Source organism: Giraffa tippelskirchi, chromosome 2, assembly GCF_054371585.1.
Source record: "Giraffa tippelskirchi isolate mGirTip1 chromosome 2, T2T-mGirTip1v1.2.pri, whole genome shotgun sequence".
Lineage (NCBI taxonomy): Eukaryota > Metazoa > Chordata > Mammalia > Artiodactyla > Giraffidae > Giraffa > Giraffa tippelskirchi.
The window spans coordinates 69,302,353-69,329,707 of NC_137276.1; the positions used below are offsets into that span (position 1 = coordinate 69,302,353).

The following is a 27,355-nucleotide window of genomic DNA, read 5'->3' on the forward strand; positions in this document are numbered from 1 at the left end:
AAAGTAAGATTCCTATTGAAAGTGTTCAGAATAATAGGAAAAGCATATGGTTAGAACTCTTGCACCTGCTCCAGCTGATCGGTGGTGGCTCCCTAGGGCTCTGTGATGAGGATTCTGAAGACCCATTCTAACTATAGAAAGAATGCCATGATTGATTAAAAATGCCTGCCATGGGTGTGGGAAAAGGAAATGACAATTTGTATACTGAATTTTGTCATCTCTAGACTCAACATTTGTGTTGGACCTATGCATGGTGGCTATAATTTGTTTATACTCCAGAGTGTGAAAAATGCAAACATTGCGCTTCATAAAATACACAGGACAAATGTGAGTTGCTCTTGTTCAGTCACTGAGTCATGTCAGACTCCTTGAAACCCCATGGACTACAGCACTCTAGGCTTTCTTATCCTTCACCATCTCCCAGAGTTTGCTCAAACTCATGTCCGTTGAGTCAGTGATGCCATCCAACCATCTCAACCTGTCACCCCCTTCTCCTTCTCCTCTAGCATCAGGGTCTTTTACAATAAGTCGGCTCTTCATATCAGGTGGTCAAAGTATTGGAGCTTCAGCTTTGGCATCAGTCTTTCCAATGAACATTCAGGGTTGACTTCCTTTAGGAGTGACTGGTTTGATCTCCTTGTCCAAGGGACTCTTGAGAGTATTCTACAGCATCACAATTCAAAGCATCAATTTTTCAGTGCTCAGCCTTTTTTATGGTCCCACTCTCACATCTGTACATGATTACTGGAAAAACCATAGCTTTGACTCTATGGATCTTTGTCGGCAAAGACATCTCTGCTTTTAATACGCAGCTTAGGTTTGTCATAGCTTTTCTTTCAAAGAGCATGCATCTTTTAATTTCATGGATGCAGTCACCATCCACAGTGATTTGGGAGCCCAAGAAAATAAAATCTGTCACTGCTTCCACTTTTTCCCTAACTATTTGCCATGAAGTGATGGGACCATATGCCATGATCTTAGCTTCCTGAATGTTGAGCTTTAAGCCAGATTTTTCACTCTCTTCCTTCACCCTCATCAAGAGACTCTTAGTTCCTCTTTGCTTTCTGCCATCAGAGTGATATTATCTGCATATCTGAGGTTACTGAGTTACAGAGACAATACTCCTCTCATTTTTTCTTTCAGCCAAAACTTATTTAAAATGCTATGGATCTAGAGCTAAAATGTTCTTGTGTCTGTCCTGAGGAGCTTATCTGTACTAGAGGAGATGGTGTGGAAACTATTTCAGAATCAATAAATACATTGCATTGAATACGATAGTATTAAATGCATGAACTAGATTGCATGTTCACCAAACAGAGGAAGCAATTAACTCTGCTTAAGCTCACAAGAAATAGTTTCATAGGGTGACAAGCCTGGTGTCCTTTCTGTCTCTAAAAATAACTGTGAACACTTAGGATTCATTTTCTCTTACAATTCACAGCAAACCTATTGAAAATGGATGGTGCCCTTTAGTATGTAGTAAATAAAACTTTATGATTAAGGATACCATTGCTCTTCTATTATTACAAATTGATACCTCTTTCAATTTTCAATTATAGTGCACTCTTGCATGTTTGGCTCCCTCAGCTTATTTCTTTGCCTTACCACTTTTCCCAAACCAATTCCTATTAAATTCCAGGGCTTTGTTTTGTACTGGTCTTTGTTGTCCAAATACTTGTGCTCACTCAGATATTTGTAGTTGGAATATGCCAACGACAGAGTATTATACATTTGGAAATAATTTGACACACCATAGTGAAAGTTGAACCATAAAGAAGACTTAGAGCGGAAGAATTGATGCTTTCGAATTGTGGTACTGGAGAAGACTCTTGACAGTCTCTTGGACAGCAAGGAGATCAAACCAGTCAATCCTAAAGGAAGTCAACCCTGAATGTTCTTTGGAAGGACTGATGCTAAAGCTGAAGCTCCAATACTTTGGCCACCTGATGTGAAGAGCCAACTCATTGGAAAAGACCCTGATGCTGGAAAAGATTGAGGGCAAGAGAAGAAGGGGATGACAGAGAATGAGATAATTCGATGGCATCACTAACTCAATGCACATGAGCTTGAGCAAATTCTGGGAGATAATGAAGGACAGGGAAGCCTGGTGTGCTACAGTTCAGGGGGTCACCAAGAGTCAGACGTGACTTAGAAACTGAAAAACAACAACCATTTCAAAATGGTTAGCTTGTCATGTTTATATTTCCCTTTGTTTTAAAATGCTGAGGGCATCTAATCACATTTTTTTCAAGTATGTCATAATAAGATGTACACATTTTCTGCTTCTAAGTCCAGGAACCTATGTGTACAGATAGACCCAGCTCTGTGTTTGTGTGTGAGCACACATGTACACAGATTTAAATTAGCTTCAGTTGTTTCTCTGACTAATCCACTAAATAATCATATATGCTGTTAATGTTCAAAAACACTTTGTAGGGCTCCCCAGGTGGTGCTAGTGGTAAAGAACCTGCCTGCCAATTCAGGAAACATGAGATAAAGCTTTGATCCTTGGGTCAGGAAGACCCTTGGGAGAAGGACATGGTAAGAACACTAGTTAACTTACTTAACTAGCAAGTTAATTGTGGTGGAACTGAGAAAAAATGTAAATGAATATTTTTTAAGAAAGACATATTACTTTTGTATATGCCAAAAGGAATTTTGACCTAATATTTGGACTTTTATTTCTAAGAATTGCTCTTTCTAGAAGATATTTTTTGTATGTAAATTAACATTATCTGGGTCATAGGCAGAGATCAGGATTTCAAACCATACTTACTGCATTTTTTTCTAATTATGAAAGTAATAAAAATCATGAAATAGAAAACTATACCACAGACAGTAGAAATTACTCACCAATCTATAATTCACATGGACATTTTTTTTTTCTGCTCACTTTTTGATAAGCATGTTTGCCCCTGTAGTCATTTTAGCCACTTGACAAGTATTAAGCACATAATAGGGCTCCCCAGGTGACTCAGTGGTAATGAATCTGCCTGCCAATGCAGGAAACATTAGAGATGTGGGTTCGATCCCTGGGTGAGGGTCCATGGGGTCAAAAAGATTTGGACACGACTGAGTATGTGTACACAAACACACATAAGCATCTAATAATGTCCATGTTATATCTGTATATTTATGTGTATGTGTGCATGCTTATAATTTATTTTTACTTAAAATATAATTCACAAGCCATAAAATTTTGCCCTATTAAAATGTATACTTTGATAGTTTTTATTTCACAAAGTTGTGCAACTGTCATCACTAATTTTAGAGTATTTTCATCCCTGAAAAAGAAACTCCATAGCCATTAGCAGCCACTTATATTCCTTCTTCCTTCAGCCCCTAGCATGTACTAATCTACTTTCTGTCTGGATAGAGATGTCTGTTCTAGACATTTCTATAAATATGGCCTTTGTTACTGGCTTCTGTCATTTAGCATTGTTGTTTTCAAGGTTTAGCCATTATGGAGCATGAATGAATATTTCATTCCTTTTTATGCCTGAATACTATATCATTCTGTGGGTGTACTACATTTTGTTTATCCATTCACCAGGTGATGACATTTGGCTTGTTTCTACTCTTCTGCTATTATGAATACTGTTATGAGTATTCATGTTCAGTTTTTTGTGTGGACGTGGTTTTAGTTTACTTGGATACATAAATAGGAGTAGAAATGCTGGATGAGATGGTACCTCTGTGTTTAGCAATTTGCAAACAGTTAGCCAAATTTGCAAACAGGCAAATTTGGCCTTGGAGTACAGAATGAAGCAGGGCAAAGGCTAATAGAGTTTTGCCAAGAGAATGCACTGGTCATAGCAATCACCCTCTTCCAACAACAAAAGATAAGACTCTACACATGGACATCACCAGATGGTCAACACTGAAATCAGATTAATTATATTCTTTGCAGCCAAAGATGAAGAAGCTCTATACAGTCAGCAAAAACAAGACCGGGAGCTGACTGTGACTCAGATGATGAACTCCTTATTGCCAAATTCAGACTTAAATTGAAGAAAGTAGGGAAAACCACTAGACCATTCAGGTATGTCCTAAATCAAATCCCTTATGATTGTACAGTAGAAGTGAGAAATAGATTTAAGGGACTAGATCTGATAGACAGAGTGCCTGATGAACTATGGACAGAGGTTGGTGACATTGTACCAGAGACAGGGATCAAGAAAATCCCCATGGAAAAGAAATGGAAAAAAGTAAAACGGCTGTCTGAGGAGGCCTTACAAATAGCTGGGAGAAGAAGAGAAGTGAAAAGCAAAGGAGAAAAAGAAAGATATACCCATTTGAATGCAGAGTTCCCAAGAACAGCAAGGAGAGAGAAGAAAGCCTTCCTCAGCGATCAAGGCAAAGAAATAGAGGAAAACAACAGGATGGGAAAGACTAGATATCTCGTCAAGAAAATTAGAGATACCAAGGGAACATTTCATGCAAAGATAGGCTCGATAAAGGACAGAAATGGTATGGACGTAACAGAAGCAGAAGATATTAAGAAGAGGGGGCAAGAATACACAGAAGAACTGTACCAAAAAGATCTCCATGACCCAGATAATCACGATGGTGTGATCACTCACCTAGAGCCAGACATCCTGGAATGTGAAGTCAAGTGGGCCTTAGAAAGCATCACTATGAACAAAGCTGGTAGAGGTGATGGAATTCCAGTTGAGCTATTTCAAATCCTGAAAGATGATGCTGTGAAAGTGTTGCACGCCATATGCCAGCAAATCTGGAAAACTCAGCAGTGGCCACAGGACTGGAAAAGGTCACTTTTCATCCCAATCCCAAAGAAAGGCAATGCCAAAGAATGCTCAAACTACCACACAATTGCACTCATCTCACACGCTAGTAAAGTAATGCTCAAAATTCTCCAAGCCAGGCTTCAGCAATACATGAACTGTTAAATTCCAGATGTCCAAGCTGGTTTTAGAAAAGGCAGAGGTACAAGAGATCAAATTGCCAACGTCCACTGGATATTGGAAAAGCAAGAGAGTTCCAGAAAAACATCTATTTCTGCTTTATTGACTATGCCAAAGCTTTGAACGGTGTGGATCACAATAAACCGTGGAAAATTCTGAAAGAGACTGGCATACCAGACCACCTGACCTGTCTCTTGTGAAACCTGTATGTAGGTCAGGAAGCAACAGTTAGAACTGGACAGGGAACAACAGACTGGTTTCAAATAGGAAAAGGAGTACGTCAAGGCTGTATATTGTCACCCTGCTTATTTAAACCTTGCTTATTTAACTTAAATGCAGAGTACATCATGAGAATGCTGAGCTGGAAAAAGCACAAGCTGGAATCAAGATTGCTGTGCCGAAAGAAATATCAATAACCTCAGATATGCAGATGACACCACCTTTATGGCAGAAAGTGAAGAAGAACTAAAGAGCCTCTTGATGAAAGTGAGAGAGGAGAGTGAAAAAGTTGACTTAAAGCTCAACATTCAGGAAACTAACATCATGGCTTCTGGTCCCATCACTTCATGGGAAATAGATGGGGAAACAGTGGAAAAGTGTCAGACTTTATTTTTTGGGCTCCAGAATCACTGCTGATGGTGATTGCAGCCATGAAATTAAAAGATGCTTACTTCTTAGAAGGAAAGATATGACCAAACTAGATAGCATATTAAAAAGCAGAGACATTACTTTGCCAACAAAGGTCTGTCTAGTCATGGCTATTCTTTTTCCAGTCGTCATGTATGGATGTGAGACTTGGATTGTGAAGAAAGCTGAGCGTCGAATAATTGATGCTTTTGAACTGTGATGTTGGAGAAGACTCTTGAGAGTCCCTTGCACTGCGAGGAGATCTAACCAATCCATCCTAAAGGAAATCAGTCCTGGGTGTGCATTGGAAGGACTGATGTTGAATCTGAAACTCCAATACTTTGGCCACCTCATGCAAAGAGTTGACTCATTGGAAAAGACCCTGATGCTGGGAAGGATTGGGGGCAGGAGGAGAAGGGGATGACAGAGGATGAGATGGCTGGATGGCATCACTGACTCAATGGACATGAGTTTGGGTGGAGTCCGGGAGTTGGTGATGGATGGGGAGGCCTGGTGTGCTGCGATTCATAGGGTCACAAAGATTTGGACACGACTTAGCGACTGAACTAAACTGAAACAGCCAGCCAGTTTTCCATTGCATCTGTGCCACTTTATATTCTTATCAGCAATATGCATGAGTTCTAATTTCTCCATATCTTAGCCTTATTTTTATTATCATTCTGTCTTTTATCATAACCATCCTAATGGTTGTCAAAGGGCATCTCATTGTGCTTTTGATTTGCACTCTCCTAATGAACAAAGGTATTAAGTATCTGTTCATGTGCTTATTAGCCCTTTGTATGTCTTTTTTTGAGAAATGTCTATTCAAATTCTTTTTCCATATAATAAATGGGTTATTTTTTTTATCATTGAATTGAAATAGTGCTTTCTATATTGTATAGTAGATCCTTAGTACATAATGACTTGCAAATATTTTCTCTCTTCTGTGCATTCTTTCACTTTCTTGATAGTGCTCTTTGAGGCATAACAACTTTTAAATTTTGATTAAATTCAATATATTTATTTTATTGTTGCCAATGCTTTTGTTGTAGCATCTAAGAAATTTTAACCCAAGGTCAGATGATTTACACTTTTGCTTTCTTTTAGGTGCTTTATAATTTCAACTCTTATATTTAAGTCTCTGATCCTTTTTGAGTTGACTTTTGTATGTGATATGAATTAAAGATCCAGTTTCATTATTTTGCAAGTGGATATCCAGTCATCCCTGTCCAATTTATTTAAAATAACAGATTTGTGCTTTCTGAGGGTGGGTGCTGAGGGTAGGGAGACTTGGAGGAAGACAATCCAAACATACAAACTTCCAGTTATAAGATAGATAAAACTGGTACTGCTGCTGCTGCTGCTAAGTCGCTTCAGTCGCGTCCGAGTCTGGGGTGCAATATACAACATGATGAAGATAATTAACACTGTTGTACGCTATATATAAAAGGTATTAAGAGAGTAAATCCTAAGAGTTCACATCACAAAGAAAACTTTTGTTTACTATTTCTTTAATTATATGAGATGGATGTTCACTAAAGTTATTGTGGTATTATTTCATGATGTATGTAAGTCAAATCATTATGCTGTACACCTTAAAAGTGCACAGTACTGTATATCAATTACCTCTCAATAAACTAGAAGGCAAAAAATGAAATAAAGCTCATGTTTAAAACAAAACAAAACTATGTGGGAGGATATGCTTAGGTTATATACAAATACCATGCCATTTTATATAAGAGATGAGCATTGTTAGATTTTGGTTTTTGAGGGTTTCCTGGAACCCATCCCCTGTGGATATTGAAGGACAACTGTATATCTTTTTTCATCCTTTTACTTTATATCTGTGCCTTTGAATTTAAATGTACTTCTTGTATACAGCTTTTTACTGGATTATTTGATTTCAATTTTGTTTGTGCTTATTGACCATCTACATGGGTTTCTTCTAATTTTTTAATTTTTCTGTGGATTTTTTTTTCTTTTTTCTTATATTTTGTGTATATCCAGGATGCTAAGCTTTGTCACATATGTTCAAATATTTTTTCCAGATTTGTATTTATCTTTGAACTTTAATTTTTTAAATGGAGGAATATTTATATAAATCATTCATCATAAACTTGACCCTAAATGAAATGCTGAAGATAATTTCTAATTCCATCTTATTCTCAGACTCTTTTTAAGATCCTTTGTCTTGTACATTTCTCAGTAAGTGATGTGTCTTTGTTACTTTTCACCCTCTGCTCTTTTGCAAATGATGTCACCCACCCACTGGCTTCCACTCTTCCCTAAATTGTTACTATCTTTTACATCTCTGTACCCCAGCCTAGATACCTCTATGAGCTCTTGTTCCATATATCCAGTTTCTTCAGTAGCATCATCATCCTCCCAGTCTCTTGACCTAGCAACCTATAAAATCATCCTTGATATTTTTCCCCATCTAATTTGTCTTCAGCCTTACTGAATGTATTTCTTAGTTATCTCTACCATCTGAACTATGTATTTTCGTCTCAGTTTTCCTTTCCTTAATTGAGGCTTTGTGTTCATCTCATGTGAAAGTGTCTTGCCGGAAAGTTTGCCTCTCTTCTTTCTCTCAGTCTCTCTCTCTCTCTCACACACACACAAGCATACCTTCTTCCAAAATAATCACTTGCTAAGGCAGATGATCCTGTCACTTCCAGCTACAGGCTTAGAATCTTTCAAAATGTTACTCTATTTTAGAATTATTTTACTCTATCAGACCCTGATCCTTTTTGTTAAGGGAAGAGTGATATTTTGTTAATTTAAATTTTTTATGCCCGATATAGTACCTGGAATATAATAGAAACATAATTCATTTTTAATAAAAGAATAGCCAGTAATCTCTAGAATAATTTGTTGAATTTATTAACTAATTACATATACATTTACTCCTTTTTATTGAAGTTACTATTTCAAGCTGAATGGAATAACTTGTGGAGCTGATTTATTAAAGCAGTATTTGTTAGTTAAATTTATCCTAACTCTGGTGGAAGCTCAGGTGGTTGACAAGCGTGACTTGAAACATAGATTTCCCACTCAGTTTCACAAATTAAGTAGACACTTGTTATCACCAAATAAGATACTGAAATGCTTTTAGTGATAATGAATTGGAGGGAAAGAAGACACTTGTATATTTTCTTAGACCAGATCCCAAAGTGGCGGCTGACAGTGTAAAATGCATCAACTGGAATGTAGATTTTGCAGAGAAAGCCATCTTAGATAAAGACATAAAACAATGAGCAAGTCTCTTAGAAGATCAAAAAATTGAATATTCCAAAGCTCTGAACGTGTTGTACTTGCAAGTATTATATCCTTTCCCTTTCTTGTTAAGCAAACAGAGTGATGATAACCAGTCTACAATTTGTGTTCCTTGGGCAGGCAGCTACAAAGACTGAACCATGAACAATTGTCATAAGGTGTTAACAGAACCAATTAATTCAAGGAACAACCAAGAATAACTACTGTTTAGGTGTCAGTAAAATAGTGATGTAAAACAAATGTCATGTAATGTTCAGAAGGAAACATGCAATTGATAATTGATACGTCTATTCTGGTACATTGGTGAGATATACACAATGAAAAAGAATAAAAGAATTGTGATGAATTTGTATTTATAAAACTAGAATTTCTGAACTGGCTCTTTTAAACTGTTTTCTAGTGACAAGGAAGTGTGTGTATTTGTCACTCAGTCATGTCTGACTCTTTGAGAACCCATGGACTGTTGCCTGCCAGGCTCCTCTGTTCATGGGCTTCTCCAGGCAAGAATACTGGAGTGAGTTGCCATTTCCTTAGAAAGTAAAACCTAGAGAAATAAAATGACTTTCTCAAGATAACAAATGTTGGAGTTGGAATTACACAGCTCCTTCATAATAATAGTTAAAATTTACAGAGAACTTTAATGTTCCAGAAAATATTCTAAGTACCTTTTGCTGTGTTAGTTTATTTACTTCATATATTATGAAGTTGATACCACAATTATCCTACTTTACACGTGAGGAAACTGAGATAAACGAGGTTGAATAACTTACCCAAAGTCATGAAATTAATAAATTGTCAAACTAGAATTCGAGCTCAGATAATCTATCTCCAGTTCATGAATTTTTAACCATTGTATTTTATCTCTTTTGCCTTAATTAAGATTTATCTTTTTTTCAAAGGAGAATATCATATAATTATATTTCAAGGTAACAAAATTTTAGACTTCTATGAGCTCTCTGCATTTAGCAGTCAAAATTAAGATATTTTCCTAGAATATGTTTACTATAACCTATAAACATTTTCCTTGCATAAAACTAAAATGTGACTCCCTTTATCCTAAATTTATTGATTTCAATACTGACATGGATTTGACTCATTATCAACTTGATGATGTTTCCCAAGTTGCCTCATTTCTCTGTTTAAACTTAAACTATTTATTTTATTTTAATAAAGAGGGATTTTCACATACTGTTACATGGGAAGGCTGATCATAGACCAAGGAGTGAATAGGACATCGAACTATTAACAGTTCATCTAAATGTAATAGAGCTATACAGGGAGTAAATTCAACTCAGGAGGCAAAAGCATGAATGTGAATGTTATGGCCACCAAAAGTACTTGAAAGTGAAACCAATAGTTAGCATCTCAGAAGCTTGCTATTCTTAGCTGAGTAGACTGTGTAATCTAAAGAGGAATTTTTAGATATTCTATTAGAGATACAGGCAATATGATTCATAAAGATCTGTTCACTCATGGTAGACTTGAATTTCTTCCTCTAATATGAAAATGACTGTGACTATCTTATAGATTATTGAGAGACATTAAAGATACATTAAAAAGATCTTGCATACTTCCAAAAAGTAGTGTAAGTTTCAGTGATCCTCAAATGAAAGCATTTGCAATGATCAAAGAAATTTTCTTGAGGTAAAATTGGCCAATCAGTTCAGTTCAGTCACTCAGTCGTGTCCGACTCTTTGCGACCCCATGAACCGCAGCACGCCAGGCCTCCCTGTCCATCAACAACTCCCGGAGTCCATCCAAACTCATGTCCATTGAGTCGGTGATGCCATCCAACCATCTCATACTCCGTCGTCCCCTTCTCCTCCTGCCTTCAATCTTTCCCAGCATCAGGGTCTTTTCCAAAGAGTCAACTCTTCGCATGAGGTGGCCAAAATACTGGAGTTTCAACTTCAACATCAGTCCTTCCAATGAACACCCAGGACTGATTTCCTTTAGGATGGACTGGTTGAATCTCCTTGCAGTCCAAGGGACTCTCAAGAGTCTTCTCCAACACCACAGTTCAAAAGCATCAATTCTTCTGTGCTCACCTTTCTTTATAGTCCAACTCTCACATCCATACATGACCAGTGGAAAAACCATAGCCTTGACTAGACAGACCTTTGTTGACAAAGTGATGTCTCTGCTTGCTGTCTAGGTTGATCATAACTTTCCTTCCAAGGAGTAAGCATCTTTTAATTTCATGGCTGCAATCACCATCTGCAGTGATTTTGGAGCCCAGAAAAATAAAGTCAGCCACTGTTTCCACTGTTTCCCCATCTATCTGCCGTGAAGTGATGGGACCGGATGCCATGATCTGAGTTTTCTGAATGTTGAGCTTTAAGCCAACTTTTTCACTCTCCTCTTTCACTTTCATCCAGAGGCTCTTTAGTTCTTCTTCACTTTCTGCCATCAGGGTGGTGTCATCTGCATATCTGATGTTACTGATATTTCTCCCAGCAATCTTGATTCCAGCTTGTGCTTCTTCCAGCCCAGCGTTTCTCATGATGTACTCTGCATTTAAGTTAAATAAGCAGGATGACAATATACAGCCTTGATGTACTTCTTTTCCTATTTGGAACCAGTCTGTTGTTCCATGTCCAGTTATGTAAATATCAGGTGCACAACATTAAAACTTGAAATCTATATATACTCTAAAGTGATCACTATTAAGGTCTAGTTGGTGTCCATCTTCATACATTTATCCTCTTGATCCATTTTGCCCAGCCCCAAACTCTCTTCCTCTCTAGTAGCCATCAGTCTGTCTCTATATCTATGTTTGTTTTTGCTATTTAGATTTTGCATGTAAGTGAAATCATTTGGTATTGTTTTTCTTCATCTGACCTTTTTCACTTACTATAATGCCTTCAAGCTCCATCTATGTTGCTGCAAGTGGCAAAATTTCATTATTTTTATGACTGAATAATATTTTGTGTGCATATATATACCACTTCTTTATCCATTCATCCACCAGTGGACACTTAGGTTGTTCTCATACCTTGGAATTAAATAATGCTGCAATGAACATACAGTGCAAATATTTTTTCTACTTAGTGTTTTGCATTCTTCAGATAAATGCTCAGAAGTGGAATAGTTGGATCATATGGTAATTGTATTTTTAATTTTTTTAGGAACCTCTATACTGTTTTACGTACTAGCTGTACCAATTTACATTCCTATCAGCAGTATGCAAGGGTTCACTTTTATCTACATCCTCTCCAAACTTGTTATTTCTTGTCTTTTTGATAATAGCCATTCTAAGAGGTGTGAGGTGATATCTCATTGTGATTTGCATTTTCCTAATAATTAGTGATGTTGAACATCTTTTCATGTTCCTATCTGAGCATCTTCTTCAGAAAAATGTCTGTTCAGATACTCTGCTCATATTTAAATCAGATTATTTTTTCTTGAATTGTATGAGTTCTTTATTGTGAATACTAGCCCCTAGACAGATATATGGTCTGCAAATATCTTTTCCCTTTCAGTAAGTTGCCTTTTAATTTGGATGATGTTTTTCTTTACTGTGCTGAAGCTATTCATTTTGATTTAGTCCTATATGTTTTTTCTTGTGGTTTTTTGCCTTTGAAGTCAGGTCCATAAAAACATCAAACCAGCGTCAAGGAAGTTATTGCCTTTGTTTTCTTCTAGGGGTGTTTTGGTTTCAGGTCTTATATTCAAGTCTTTAATTATTTTGAGTTAATTTTTGTGTATAGTATAATGGTCTAGTTTTTTTGGCTTTTTTTTTTTTTTTTTTTGACATGTGACTGTCCAGTTTTCCCAACACCATTTATTGAAGAAACTGTCCTTTCTCCATTGTATGTTCTTGGCTCCTTTGTTGTGAATTAATTGTCTGTATATAAGTGGGTTTATTTTTTGCTCTCATTTCTTTTCCATTGTTTGCAGGTGACTTGATATTGTATATTGAAAGCCCTAAAGACTCCATCAAAAATGTATCAATATTAGAACTAATGAATGATTTTAGTAAAGTTGCAGATGATAAGATCAGTACACAGAAATCTGTGTTCTGTAATAATCTCTTATCCTTTTACATTCAGACTGTGTGTGTCCTTACTTTTGAAGTAAGTCTTTTGAGGCAGCATACAGATTTATTTATTTAATTAATCTCCCTATGTCTTTGAGGCATTTTAGTGATTATTGATAGTTATGGATTTATTGTCATTTTGTTAATTGTTTTCTGGTTGGATTTGTAGCTTCTCTGTTTCTTCCTTCTTTTTTCTCTCCTTGACTCTGTGTGGGTTTCTTTAGCATTATGTGAAGGTTCAGTTCAGTTCAGTTCAGTCGCTCAGTCGTGTTCGACTATTTGCGACCCCATGAATTGCAGCACACCAGGCCTCTCTGTCCATCACCAACTCCCAGAGTTTACCCAAGCTCATGTCCATTGAGTAGGTGATGCCATTCAAGCCATCTCATCCTCTGTCATCCCCTTCTCCTCCTGCCCCCAATCCTTCCCAGCATCAGAGTCTTTTCCAATGAGTCAACTCTTTGCATGAGATGGCCAAAGTATTGGAGTTTCAGCTCAACATCAGTCCTTCCAATGAACACCCAGGACTGATCTCCTTTAGGATGGACTGGTTGAATCTCCTTGCAGTCCAAGGGACTCTCAAGAGTCTTCTCCAACACCACAGTTCAAAAGCATCAATTCTTCAGTGCTCAGCTTTTTTCACCGTCCAACTCTCACATCCATACATGACTACTGGAAAAAGAATAGCCGTGACTAGATGGACCTTTGTTGGCAAAGTAATGTCTCTGCTTTTTAATATGCTGTCTAGGTTGGTCATAACTTTCCTTCCAAGGAGTAAGCTTCTTTTAATTTCATGGCTGCAATCACCATCTGCAGTGATTTTGGAGCCCCAAAAAATAAAGTCAGCCACTGTTTCCACTGTTTCCCCATCTATCTGCCATGAAGTGATGGGACTGGATGCCATGATCTGAATTTTCTGAATGTTGAGTTTAAGCCAACTTTTTCACTCTCCTCTTTCACTTTCATTAAGAGGCTCTTTAGTTCTTCTTCACTTTCTGCCATAAGGGTGGTGTCATTTGCATATCTGAGGTTATTGATATTTCTCCTGGCAATCTTGATTTCAGCTTGTGCTTCTTCCAGCCCAGCGTTTCTCATGATGTACTCTGCATATAAGTTAAATAAGCAGGGTGACAATATACAGCCTTGACACACTCCTTTTTCTATTTGGAACCAGTCTGTTATTCCATGTCCAGTTCTAACTGTTGCTTCTTGACCTGCATACAGGTTTCTGAAGAGGCAGTTCAGGTGGTCTGGTATTCCCATCTCTTTCAGAATTGTCCACAGTTTATTGTGATCCACACAGTCAAAGGCTTTGGCATAGTCAATAAAGCAGAAATAGATGTTTTTCTGGAGTTCTCTTGCTTTTTCGATGATCCAGCAGATGTTGGCAACTTGATCTCTGGTTCCTCTGCCTTTTCTAAAACCAGCTTGAACATCTGGAAGTTCATGGTTCACATATTGCTGAAGCCTGACTTGGAGAATTTTGAGCATTACTTTACTAGCGAGTGAGATGAGTGCAATTGTGTGGTAGTTTGAGTATTCTTGGCACTTTCTCATTTTTTTGGAATCAATTATAATTTTTTGCTCTGTGGATACCATGAAGTTCACATATAACCTCCTATTTATAAAACAATCCGTTTTAAGTTGATAATGTAAATGTACACACATTCCAGGCAGTTGCATTTTTACTCCCTCCAACTTTGTATTTTTATGTTACCTTCTATATCATATTTTATGTGTTCCTTAGTTAGTTATTGTAATTTTAATTTTTCTACTTTTGTCTTTTAACCTTCATACTTGTTTTATCTATGATCCATTACCTTTACTCTATATTTACCTTTCTAATGAGAGTTTAACTTTGATATGTTTGCTTGTTATTTAGTAGTGCCATTTATTTTCAACTTAAAGAAGCTCTTCTCACATTTCTCATAAGGCCTTTCTAGTGGTGATAAATTCCTTTAGATTTTGCTCATCTGGGAAAACTTCTAATTTCTCCTGTAATTCCAAATGATAAACTTGCTAGGTAGGGAATTCTTAGTGAGAAGTTTTTTCCTTTTCACACTTTGAGTATGTCATGGCACTCCCTTCTGGCCTGCAATTTTTTCTGCTAAAAACTCTTCTGATAGAATTGTAGAGTTTTCAATTATATGTGACAAGCTTTTTTTTTTTCCCTTGCTGCCTTTAATATTCTCTATCTTTAATTTCTATTTTAATTATAATGTATCTTGGTGTGGAACTCTTTGATTTATTTTATTTGATAAAATAAAATAAATTTACTCTCTGGGTGTCCTAGATCGGGATGTTCGTTTCCTTCCTTGTATTAGGGAAGTTTTCAGCCACTATTTCTTTAAATATGTTTTCAGGCCTTTTTGTTTGTTTGTTTTTCCTCTCTCTCTTTTCCTTTTGTGACCCTTACAATGAAAATGTTGTTGTACTTGATGTCCTAAAAGTCCTGTAAGTTATCTTCACTTAATTTTTTTTTTTTTGATGTTTTGTTGAGCTCCATTGCTTTTTCAACTCACTGATCTATTCTTCTGCTTCAGCCAGTCTGCTGTCGAACCCCTCTAGCGCGTTTTTCACTTCAGCTCTCTAACTTCCGTTTGGTACTTGCTTATCGTTTCTAACTCTGTTGAAATTCTCACTGTATTCAGGCATTCTTCTTCTGAGTTCTGTGAGCATTTTATGACCATCACTTTGAACTCTTTATCAGGCAGATTGCTTATCTCAATTTCATTAAGGTCTTTTAAGGGGGGAGTGTTATCTTCCTTCATTTCAGACGTATTACCCTCTCTCCTCATTTTGCCTGTTTTTTCTGTGTGCTAAGCAAATCTGCAACCTCTTCCAGTTTTGAAGCAGTGTCCTTGTGTAGGAGGTGTCCTGTGGGACCCAGGGGTGCAATTTCATCTGGCCTCTAGAGTTTGGTGTCCTAGGGGAGCCCCTATGTAGGCTGCCTGCTAAGGCTCAGGGATAGGTGGTGCTCTCCCAGAAGGGTGGACATTTTTGGTTGTCCCAGTGACCTAGGACCACTATTGGATTTTTATGGGTGGGAGCCTAAGATGCTAAGTGTTCAGCAATGCCCAGAATAATTTTATACAACTAGGAACTTCAGCATTCATTGCTCTGCACTTCTCTTTGAGAAACACTGGGGAAAATTAAAGAAATTATAGCTATTTTATTACTATGAATTCTGGCATATGGATGAAAGTTTCTTAAATTCTTTTGCCTATGGTGAGAGTTGGCTTTTCATTCTGTAATCAATGATTCTATTCCTTTTCTTCTAGTCTAAGTTGAAGATTAACTATTGGAGACAGTTATTCTCTTTTATTATTTCTCTTCTCTAGTCTCAACAGTTTGTTTCCACAGCTGTGTTGCTAGTCCTCTGTTGATCTGAAATATCTTTAAAACCTTCTTATGTGCCCTTGTTTTCAGGGTCCTCACCATACTGCCTTCTTTGGACATATTCTAAATTTTTGCTGTGTTTTTTTTTTGTTTGTTTTTTAATGTATGTCATTATTTTAGTACAATAGGCATATGGAGTAGAACCTGCACAGTATACTGTGACCTTATTGTCTACTTTGATCTGTAGTATTAATTTGCAAATCATTACAGTGATTGCTAAATTTAATTTGTTCATCTAAAGTTTCAAAATATACTTTTGAACCCAGTTGAGTCTCTACATTGTACGGTATGCTCTTCCAAATTCTGAAGATTCAGAAGTGAAGTGAAGATGGGGAGGAAAATGACTAAACTAAGGTTCTAAGAGTTAGCTCATTCTATAAGAGTGGTAATTGGGAAAGATGTCTTTGAGGGAGGGATACAAGTTAGAGGTGGGGGTATAGGGGAAGAGTACACAGTCCATGGGGTCACAAAGAGTTGGACACAACTGAGCAACTAACAGTTACACACACACACACACACACACACACACACACACACACACACACACACACACACACACACACACACACACACACACACACACACACACACACACACACACACACACACACACACACACACACAGAAAGCTGAATAGCTAGGAGGGTAAAAGGACATGTGTACCTGCAAGGGGACATTTGAGATCCTGAGTATGAAGAGAATGCTAATGTACATGCTTTTCCTATAGCATTCATTGATTTACATGCATGAGGAATGTAAGTAGAGACTGGCAGTGTTGAGGGCCAATCATACAATGCGTTATGTACCATTTTAAGGAGTTTGGAAACCATCTTCTTATTTATAAGGAAACACTGAATCATTTTAAGCAACAGTATGTTACACTCAGTTTCTAGCTGAAGTGTAGGAAGTATTTTGGGGATGTGAGAACAATATGGCAGACCACAAATCCTGTTAGAAATCTCTAGCCAAAATGGTAGAGATATTGAGGTCCTAAATTAATCAATGGGGGAATCTGGAATTGAGAGTTGTTTAGGAAGTAGAATAAACAGAATGTGAGGACAGATTGGATGTGGGAGTCAGAGAAAGAGTGATCAAAGATAACTTCGATGTTCTGGCTGGCTAGAGGTTTTTATATTCCAGAAAGGTAGAAAATATGGGGAGGAGTGGTTTTAGAGTTGTAGAGGAACTGATGAGTTTGCAAAAACTGCTGCTAAGCCCAAACACCTCACTGTATGTGTAAATTTAGATGTTAGAACTGTAATTTTGACTGATTTTATAAAAACAGTATCTACTCCATAGTTGAATGGCTATTTCACAATTAATAATGTACTGATATTATTCATTATATTAAAAGGGAGTTGCATAGCAAAAGCACATGATTGTGGAAACACAAACATGAACAGCATTTAAAAGAAAATCAGTAGCCATTCTAGGTAAAAACATACATATATAATAGAAATAGAAGAAAACTTCCTAAGTGTACCAAAGATCTTCTTACACCAAACTAAAGTCATCACATAATATGAAGAACTATTAAACACTGATCCACTAATATGACACAAATCAAGGATATTTTGTATCACCATGATTATTCTACATTGTTTGGTATATCTGGTTAATAACAAGTAAACAAGCCTAATAAATAAAGGAGAAAAGAAATTAATCATTATTTACAAGTGATTTGATGGTAAATGTAAACAGCTCAAATGACATCTATTAAGAGAACAAAAATGGTAATTTAGTAAGGATACTAGATACGAGAAAACATTAGTACAGTAAAATGTTAATAGTTAAGATATCTCTTCACACTAGCAACAAAAATATAAAACCTTTTTAATAATTGCATATATAAGCCTATATTTTAAAAATTAGTCATAGATATAAAATAAGAATTAAATAACTAGAAATAAGTACTATATTCCTACATGGTAAGACAATATCATAAAAATATCATTCCTTGTCAAATAAATGGGTAAATTTTATGCAATATTAATGAAAGAACATGATTTCAAACAAACAGACATGCATATGCATGCATGTACATACATACACACACAAGACAAAAATTCTAGTTTATGTAGAGGAATAAATGTTTGAGAATTTCCAAATGATGTCAAAGTAAGTTTTAGAAATAAAGACTTTATGTAAGTTCAAACAAGAAGAAAATGACATGAGAGTGACTGTCTTGACATAATACTCAATAGTGATTCAGGTGACCAAATGCTAATAACCCATTGCTTAACAGCCAGTAGTACCATATTCAAGCTATAACAAATAATCTGATGTCAGTAGAGCAACATTGTGTATCAATTTAAATGTAAAATTTTTCAAAATAATACTTATTTAAAAATTTTGCTTTGTAAGTGAATTTGTTTTCTTTTTATAGTTTTAAATGAGCTATGAGCAAAGAACTCAGTCTAGATTTTACATTATAAATAATTATGTAACTTTTTTTATACTCAAAAGTAATTAAGTAACACTGAGAGCATTCAGGAAATTGTTTTTTATAAAGTATATATTGTTTGAGTAACTATTTATTAGAAAATATAACCCTTGATCTTGAACAGACATATATCTTTCTAATATTGACTGCCTAACATAAATCTGTCTTTTTTCTAGGCACTGGGCATACTCCAATAGACCTACCCCTCTTCTTCTAGAGTTTACATTCTATAGGGGATCATCCAATAAATAAATACACACACACATACACACATATAAATTATATATCAACATTAAGATCTGTGAGGAAAATAAAACAAGCTTACAAGACAGAGGACAGTTGTGGAGGCTGAACAATTTTAGATCCATGAAGAGGGAAGGCTTGTCAAAAGGGGAATGCTTAAAGCTTAAACTGTAAGATGGAACCAGATAGGCAACAATTTGGAGAAATAGTTTTCAGGCAGAGAACATGGTTGGGATCATGGCCCTGAGGGAAAACTTCTGTTATATTTCAAGAGCAGTAAGATGAGAATCTGAGTGGAGCCTAGTTGTACCCAGTAGTGGTGAAGGTTTAGTATGAGATAAAGACAGAAAGTGCTGGACCATGTAAGACATGGTGGAGGGTTTTTAATTAATTAATTAATTTTAATTGGAGGCTAATTACTTAACAATATTGTGGTGGCTTTTGCTGTACATCGACATGAATCAGCCATGGGTGTACATATTTTTGATTTTATTCCAAGTATAATTGAAAACCACCAGAGTGTTTTATCAGGGGAATTATATAATCTGATTTACATTTTTTAAAGATCACCGAAGTTGCTCTGTGAAGACTTTGTTTTATAGAAAGAGGGTAAATGTGGGAGTAAGGAGACACTATGGAGGCAGTGGTATGTACATACACCCCCAAACCATCGTTAAAATGGAGCAACAAACATTTCTAAACCCCTCAAGTTTCCTCCTGATGCTTTGTAATTCTCTTTTTTTTAACTCTGTTCACTATAGGTTAATTGCATTTTCTAGAATTTTATACAAATGGAATCATATAATAAGTTTAATTTGGTCAGGCTTTCATCAGTTAGCATAAAGCTTTATAAATTCATTCATATTTTTACATGCATCAATATTTATTCATTTTTATTGCTGAATATATATCATAATTTTATTTATTCATTCATCTTTTGACAGATGTTTGGCTTGTTTCCAATGTTTGGTTATTGCAAAATAAAGTTGTTATGAACCTTCATGTACAAGTCCTTTTGTAGATATGTTTCATATTTCTTGGAAAAATATTTGAGTGCAATGGCTGAGTTATGTGATGGATATGTTTAAACTTTTTAAGTAACTGCCAAACATTTGACAGATTGTTCATTTTCTATTCACATAAATAGTCACCTAGTTGCCAAAGCTTGATGTGGTCAGACATATATTTTTAAGATGTGATTTTATTCTTTGAATGCAGTATTCCTTATATGAGTTAAAGAATGGGAAATATCCAATTTATGAAATGTGTTTTCTGGCTGGTGTGCAGTGTGATGACTATTTCACTAGGGACACATCCCTTGTTACAGTACAAGTACCATGCCTTTGAACGCAGTCTAGGTACACTGGACTTGTTAGCAGTCACAGCACACTATTTAACCACACTGAACTTGCTGTCTAACAAACCTCTGGATCTATTCTTTTACATTTTGCTGATGAGACATATCTTTTTCATCCTTAGTTTAGGCAGTGCATTTCATAAACTTATTATATTTAATATACTTCAAAAGAGAATTTGTGATGGCTTATCATGAGAGCAAGGAATACAATAAAATAACTAAATTAAGCATACTGAAGCCAGAACCAAGCAAGCGAGAGTGATGAGCTAATACTCATAGAAAGCCTAGACTAAAGGAAGCTTCTAAAAATGAGTTTCTTGATAGCTTAAGTCAAAATGGATATGAGAGGTTTTATAGCTCTTATTAACAAATGCAAGAGAGCATATCAGAGCATACGAAAGCTGAAACTTCTTTCTAATTCAGTCTCAAAGTAAAATGCTTAGGCCCACAAAGAAAATAACTGCCTGCTGCATGGCTTGCTCTTTAAACTTTTTTTTTTTAAAAACAGATGTAGAAACTTCACTCATACTGAGAGAAAGAGTTTTGGGCTAATGGACACTGGTCTAATTATTCCAAGTCTTCCAAATACACGAACAACCTTTTGGCCTCTATCACTGATGGGAATGAGCAACCTAAGATTTCTGAGGCTTGAAAATAACTTTTAAATATTTATGAAAATTATCTTTGTTTTCCTTCATTTTAACCTTTTACGTCTGTACTGTTTAGGATTTGTTGTTTTTATTACCTTTCATTGTAGCCCATATTTTTTCCAGTTACCTCTCTTCTGTATTCCTCGGTTTTGGTGGCTTGGTCTGTATCAACATAGACACCTCTGTTTCTTGACATGTTTATCCGTATACCCTAAGTAGTTATGACCATTCAAAATACTTGCAAAATATTTGAATGATACATGGGAAAATGTGATTTCAGGAAAGCTTTAGGCTTTCCTTGGAATTATCTGAGGGTGGAAGAAGGCTGTTATGTGGGAAAAGTTGGAGTAGTTTAGTTTTAGTCCCTCTACCCAGTTTTAGTTCCTTATAAATCTACAAATTTGGTAAGTGAGCCAAAACTTTTGTCACTATTTTGAGAAATCTTTGTATAATACATCTTGTCTTTAAGTTCATAGCATAGTACAGTGGTTAACAGCTTGGATTCTGAATCGGATGACCTGGCGTTGGATTCCAATTCTTGTACTCAAATATTCCATCTGTTATATTCAGTGACTCTTATTAACTCTATGAAACTCTGCTAAATGTGGTTGATAATACTATCAATTACATATAAAGGTTGTTGCAAAGAGTAAATGAGTTAATATGTAAAACAGTGTGTGGCACACCATAAATGCTGTGTTTTTAGGAATTGTTATTTATGCTATGTTCAAATTTCATTTAATGCTTAAGATTTTTTCTTCCCTTTTAGTCCCCTGTTTTCCAAAAGCACTCATATAACCAAATATCTATTTATTTGATAGCTCATCATTGAACATTTCATGTTACTATATCAGAATGACCTAAATTTTCCTGACTAATCCTCTACTTTATTGCTTTGAAATAGTCCAAATTACCCTTGTGAATGGTATAAAATGAGGAGTGTCACCTCAAACTATCCACTCAAACTAGCAAATGAAGAGTAAGTAGGAAAACTGAAAAAACAAATTTGGCATTCAACACCACTCAGTAAATAATTTTCTTGTTGTTCCCACTGTACTGATAACATTTCATTCTTTCTCACTGCTCTTGGTACCAACACATAAATGTACATTTCTTTTCTTGGAAAATAGATATTAAAACTCCTTCAAAACATTACCTCTTGCTGAGAATGATGGTCATTTTCAGTGAACAAACTCTTTACAACTTCAACTAGTATTTTCCAACTGTTATCCGGATTCCTCTTAGCAATTTGAGATACAGATGAATAATTGAAAATGGTGGCTTGAATTTTCTGATTAAAATAAGTATCTCTGATCATCTTATGTTTTATTTCTTCTTAAATTACTATTATTGTGTATTTGAATTACCAAGGATACAGTTGAAGAGTATATTATTTAAAAAAAGAAAAGAAATCTGGAGACAAAGAGTAAAAAATCCATTAAAATAATTAAATTTAGTTTTGAAAGGAGATTTTAAACTAAATGACCTATTCTTTTTCTTTATTTTTTAAAAAATGAAATTGAAGACTAACTCTGTCAGGGATCCTCAAGACCACGAGGGGTGATGGTTTTCCAAGTGGACTGACAGGACTCAGGATATAGTTGTACTCACAGACAATGATTTATTACACTGAAAAAATACATAGCAAAATCAGCAAAGGAGGAAAGACAATGAAACGGATAGAGTTTGAAACCAGGCTTAAGCTTCCCGACTTCTTCTCCCAGTGGAGTCACACAGAACACATCTAATTTTTTCCAGCAACAAATGTGAAGACATGTATGAAATGTCTAGCAGGGAAGCATGGCTAAATCTAGAAGTCCACAGTTTTTACTGGGAGCTAGCCATGTAGTCCTGCCTTTATTTAACTTGTGCCAAAATTCCAGACTCCCAGGGAAAAAAAAAAGCAGATCTTCAGTATAAGCCATATTGTTTGACTAACACTTACATGGAGTGAACTGTATTTATTGTTCAGTCTCTAAGTTGTGTCCCAACTCTTTGCAACCCCATGGACTGTAGCATACCAGGCTTTCCTGTCCTTCACTATTCTCCTGGAGTTTGCTCAAATTCATGTCCATTCATTCAGTGATGCCATCCAACCGTCTCATCGCCTGTCACCCCCTTCTCCTCTTGCCCTTACTCTGTCTTAACATCAGAGTCTTTTCCATTGAGTCAGCTCTTCACATCAGGTGGCCAGCGTATTGGAGTTTCAGCTTCAGCATCAGTTCTTCCAATGAATATACAGGATTGATTTCCTTTAGGATTTATTAATTAGGGAAAACAATATTATTCTCGGGATACTGTTTACCATTTACGTTCTTAGATTCCAGCCAAAGGTCAATCTTGCAAATAGACCTTTTTAGAGATAGTAGCCTCAGGTCTGTTATGTTAACTTATTTTTGCACACAAACTGAATCTCACATATTTCTAAATCTATATAATCTTTGAAAATTTTGTTTTCATGACTACTGTAGAGAAGGTTTAGGTCTGAAAATAACTGAGGAGCAAAATATAAGTGTTATAGAAGTTTAATAAACACTAATACATTTGCTACCCCTTTGGAAAATTATCTCCCTTTAATTATATGAAATGAGTAATCTTCTAATTAAACTTATTGGGAGATTATACAATTAAAATAAAGTTTATTAATGGACATATAAGCCACAGCTATGGAATATGTGGGGTGCAGGACAAATGCCTTGATGTTGATTTTCATTACTAGGAGAGCAGGGGACAGAGTGCTGCCAGAAGTGACACTTAGTGAGGACACAGATGAGAGTTTGTAGAAATGATGCTGGCATCCTATAACGAGGAGTAACAGCAGCTAGAGATACCAGGGCCAAAGTCACAACACTCAATGACTTAATACACAAAACAAACAAGGGAAAAAAAAACCCCACAGAATGAATCAGATTGAAAGATGAAATGAGGAGGTTTCTGGGTTATCAAACAGGGTTTCGATATCCTGGATGCTAGTTTAAGAGCTTGTAGTGTGTTCTTTTTCTTTGGATGACCTTGAAAATATTGATATATCTAAGATAAAAAACATTTTTCATGTACATACACAGCTAATTGCAGCAGGCAGTACTTAAGAAAAATTAAATCAGATGCCTAGGGGAGACAAAAGAACACACTTTTGCCTGAAAATATCCACAAATGTCAGTATCAACAGATGAGAAAGAAAAGCAACACATACACAGTCTTGCTTAAAAAAAAATCTGGAATCTTTGATTGTCTTTTATTTATCAGTGTCATAAGAAAGATACAATTTTTTGTCAGTTCAATGCAATCATTGTTTATTGTCTATTTTTTTTCATAGGAAATATGGGAGGTAGTTAATCCTACTTGTGATTAACAGCATGGATTTTGGAGTCAAGAGACCTTAGTTGAAAGCTTATCATTGAGTATCCTAACACAGTGAATATTGAGGAGCAGCACATCTCCTCTATACCTCAGTGTGATTATCCTGAAGTGAGAATTATGCTGAAAATTAAATAAAGTATTTATGAAAGGTCCTTGTGTGCCAGATATAAAGTATCTTTTCAATAAAAAGTTCATGTTACTATCATGTATATAAGAGGTGCTGTAGGTATGTTTTTGTTCAGTTGCTCAGTCATGTCTGACTCTCTGCAACCCCATGGACTGCAGCATGCCAGGCTTCGCTGCTATAGGTTTAACCCCTACCTTTGATGCTGAAAACTCAGCCTCTGTGCACCAGTGTTGAATTGACATTCGAAGAAGGAATTTTGGGTGAAGTAAAAGAGAATAGTGTCGTTGTTTTGCTGAGCAAAGCGGGACACAGAGGGTTCAGTTCAATTCAATTGCTCAATGGTGTCCGACTCTGTGACCCCATGGACTGCAGCATGCCAGGCTTCCCTGTCCATAACCAACTCCTGGAGCTTGCTAAAACTCATGTCCATCAAGTCGGTGATGCCATCCAACCATCTCATACTCTGTCGTCCCCTTCTCCTCCTGCCTTCAGTCTTTTCCAGTGAGTCTGCTTTTCACATCAGGTGGCCAAAGTATTGGAGTTCAGCTTCAGCATCATTCCTTACAATGAATATTCCTTACAATGAATATTTAGGATGTACTAAGGAAGAACTGAAGAGTCTCTTGATGAAAATGAAAGAGGAGAGTGGAAAAGCTGGCTTAAAACTCAACATTCAGAAAACTAAGATCATGGCATCTGGTCCCATCACTTCATGGCAAATAGATGGGGAAACAGTGGTCACAGTGCCACACTTTATTTTTTGTGGCTCCAAAATCACTGCAGGTGATGACTGCAGCCATGAAATTAAAAGACACTTGCTCCTTGGAAAAAAAGTTATGACCAACCTAGACAGCTTATTAAAAAGCAAAGGCATTACTTTTCCTACAAAGGTCTGTCTAGACAAAGCTATGGTTTTTCCAATAGTCACGTATGAATGTGAGAGTTGGACTATAGAGAAAGCTGAGTGGCAAAGAAGGGATGCTTTTGAACTGTTGTGTTGGAAAAGACTCTTGAGAGTCCCTTGGACAGCAAGAAGGTCAAACCAATCCATCCTAATGCAAATTATCCCTGGATATTCATTGGAAGGACTGATGCTGAAACTGAAATTCCAATACTTTGGCCACAGAGGGTTCGAGCCCTTCAAAAAGTTGTTTGTTCTAACCCCTGAGGATTTGGTAAGGAGTTTTATAGCAATGGTTCAAAGGTGGGTGCTGATAAGATTAGGGTGTGTGCAATTCCTCTGCTCCTTTAATCTTATCCCATGTGATCTCCTCCTAGTGAGCTTCTGGTGTTCCTTTAATCTGGACTCAGGTGATCTTCTCTGGAATGAAGAGTGCTAAATAGAACCTTCCATTTGTTTGGGGTTTTAGTTCTATGAAGAGCTCAAAGATACTCTTATGCAAATCCTTTGAGGTTGAACCAGGACCCTGCCCTAAGGTTGCACTATTGTTTCTTGGCTGCTCCTCCCTTGTCTCTGAATCCCCTCCTTTCTCTATTTAGCAACTGTTCAAATCTGCCCTTTGGGACTCAAGGAAGGTCATGGAGGCTGAAGTCTGTTCCCTACAAACAAGAAATAGGGACAGAAAGGCTTTGTCCCCGAGAGAGCCAGAAGGTCCTGCTCAGTTTCACCTTTGAGGACTACACGTAGTAAAGTGCTGGTGCCAGCTAAGTCACTTCAGTCTCTTCCGAATCTATGTGACCCTGTAGACTGCAGCCCACCAGGCTCCTCTGTCCATGGGATTCTCCAGACAAGAATACTGGAGTGGGTTGCCATCCCCTCCTCCAGGCACCTCCCTCATCCAGGGATCGAACTTGTGTCTCTTAAGTCTCCTGCATTGGCAGGTGGTTCTTTACCACTAGTGCCACTTGGGAAGCTCCATCTGTAGTGAAAGAGACCTGTAAATAAGCTATTGAAATATTCAGTATACAGTGATAAAAGTTGATGTGAAGTGCACACTTGAACAGAAGTGAAAGGTATCATTTAGTTTTCTAAAGATACTAGCTTCCTCTCCATAGTCTTTTCTACATGAAAGAGGAAAGGAACTCTCCTCTTTGGAGAGGAAGTGAACTCAGTCAGTCCTAAAATTTATAAGTGAAAGTTCTGTATGTGAAGGAGGGAAAGGACATTTCAAATAGAATTCAGGTGCAAATATGTGTTTGAGGGATTGTAAGATATGAAATTGAGAGGCAGGAAAAGAGACAAGTGGAAAACCAGAACTGAACCAAAATGAACTAATAATCTCCCTGTATGAAAAAAACAAAAGCAAATTATGTATTGTAAGAATACACAAATGATTGCAACACATTTATATTTTTTAAAAGGTATATTTAAATTGAATGTAGTAATTTTACACATTGAAATTTAATGTGTTTTGAAAAATACAAGCACTGGTGTAACTCACACTCCTAACAGGGTATAAAATAGAGATACAAAATATGATATGCAGTTGTTCATTTGGGCCCCCTTCAAGTCACACTCTGTGTGTTGCACACCCTCAAGCTGATTTCTTTTACCATACGATTTTATCCAATTTAGAGTTTCATATAGATAAACTGTGGAAATCTTGTTTCACTCAGCAAAATATTTTTTCAGTTCCTCCGTGTTAATGCCTTTGCCAGTAGTTTGTGTTGACATCATAAATGAGTTGGAAAATATTCATTCTGTATGTTTGAAAGATTCTGTACTGTATATGATTAGTATGACTTAAAATTTTTAGTAGAATTCACTAATGGAGCCATCTCAGTCTTAATTCTTTTGAATGTACGAAACATTATTGTATTTTATTTAGGAATATTTTTACATTTGTTTTCACAGATAAGATCTACTTTTTCAAAGTAGATCTTAAGCTTATTTTGTTGTTGTTCAGTCACTAAGGCATGTGACCCCATGGACTGCAGCACCCCAGGCT

At 36.4% G+C, this 27,355-nt stretch overlaps 1 protein-coding gene across 9 annotated transcripts in view; it reads left to right on the top strand.

The window, feature by feature from the left end:
• The window catches only part of CTNNA3 (catenin alpha 3), a 1,864,976-nt gene that overhangs the window by 942,121 nt on the left and 895,500 nt on the right, over positions 1–27,355 (top strand). For 2 of the 9 annotated variants that reach the window (XM_081568949.1, XM_081568951.1), the window contains exon 2: positions 3,911–4,042. The exons of the other annotated variants lie outside the window; for them this stretch is intronic. The gene's annotated coding sequence lies outside the window, so the exon portion shown is untranslated. The remainder of the gene's footprint in view (positions 1–3,910; positions 4,043–27,355) is intronic. 9 annotated transcript variants of the gene reach the window in all.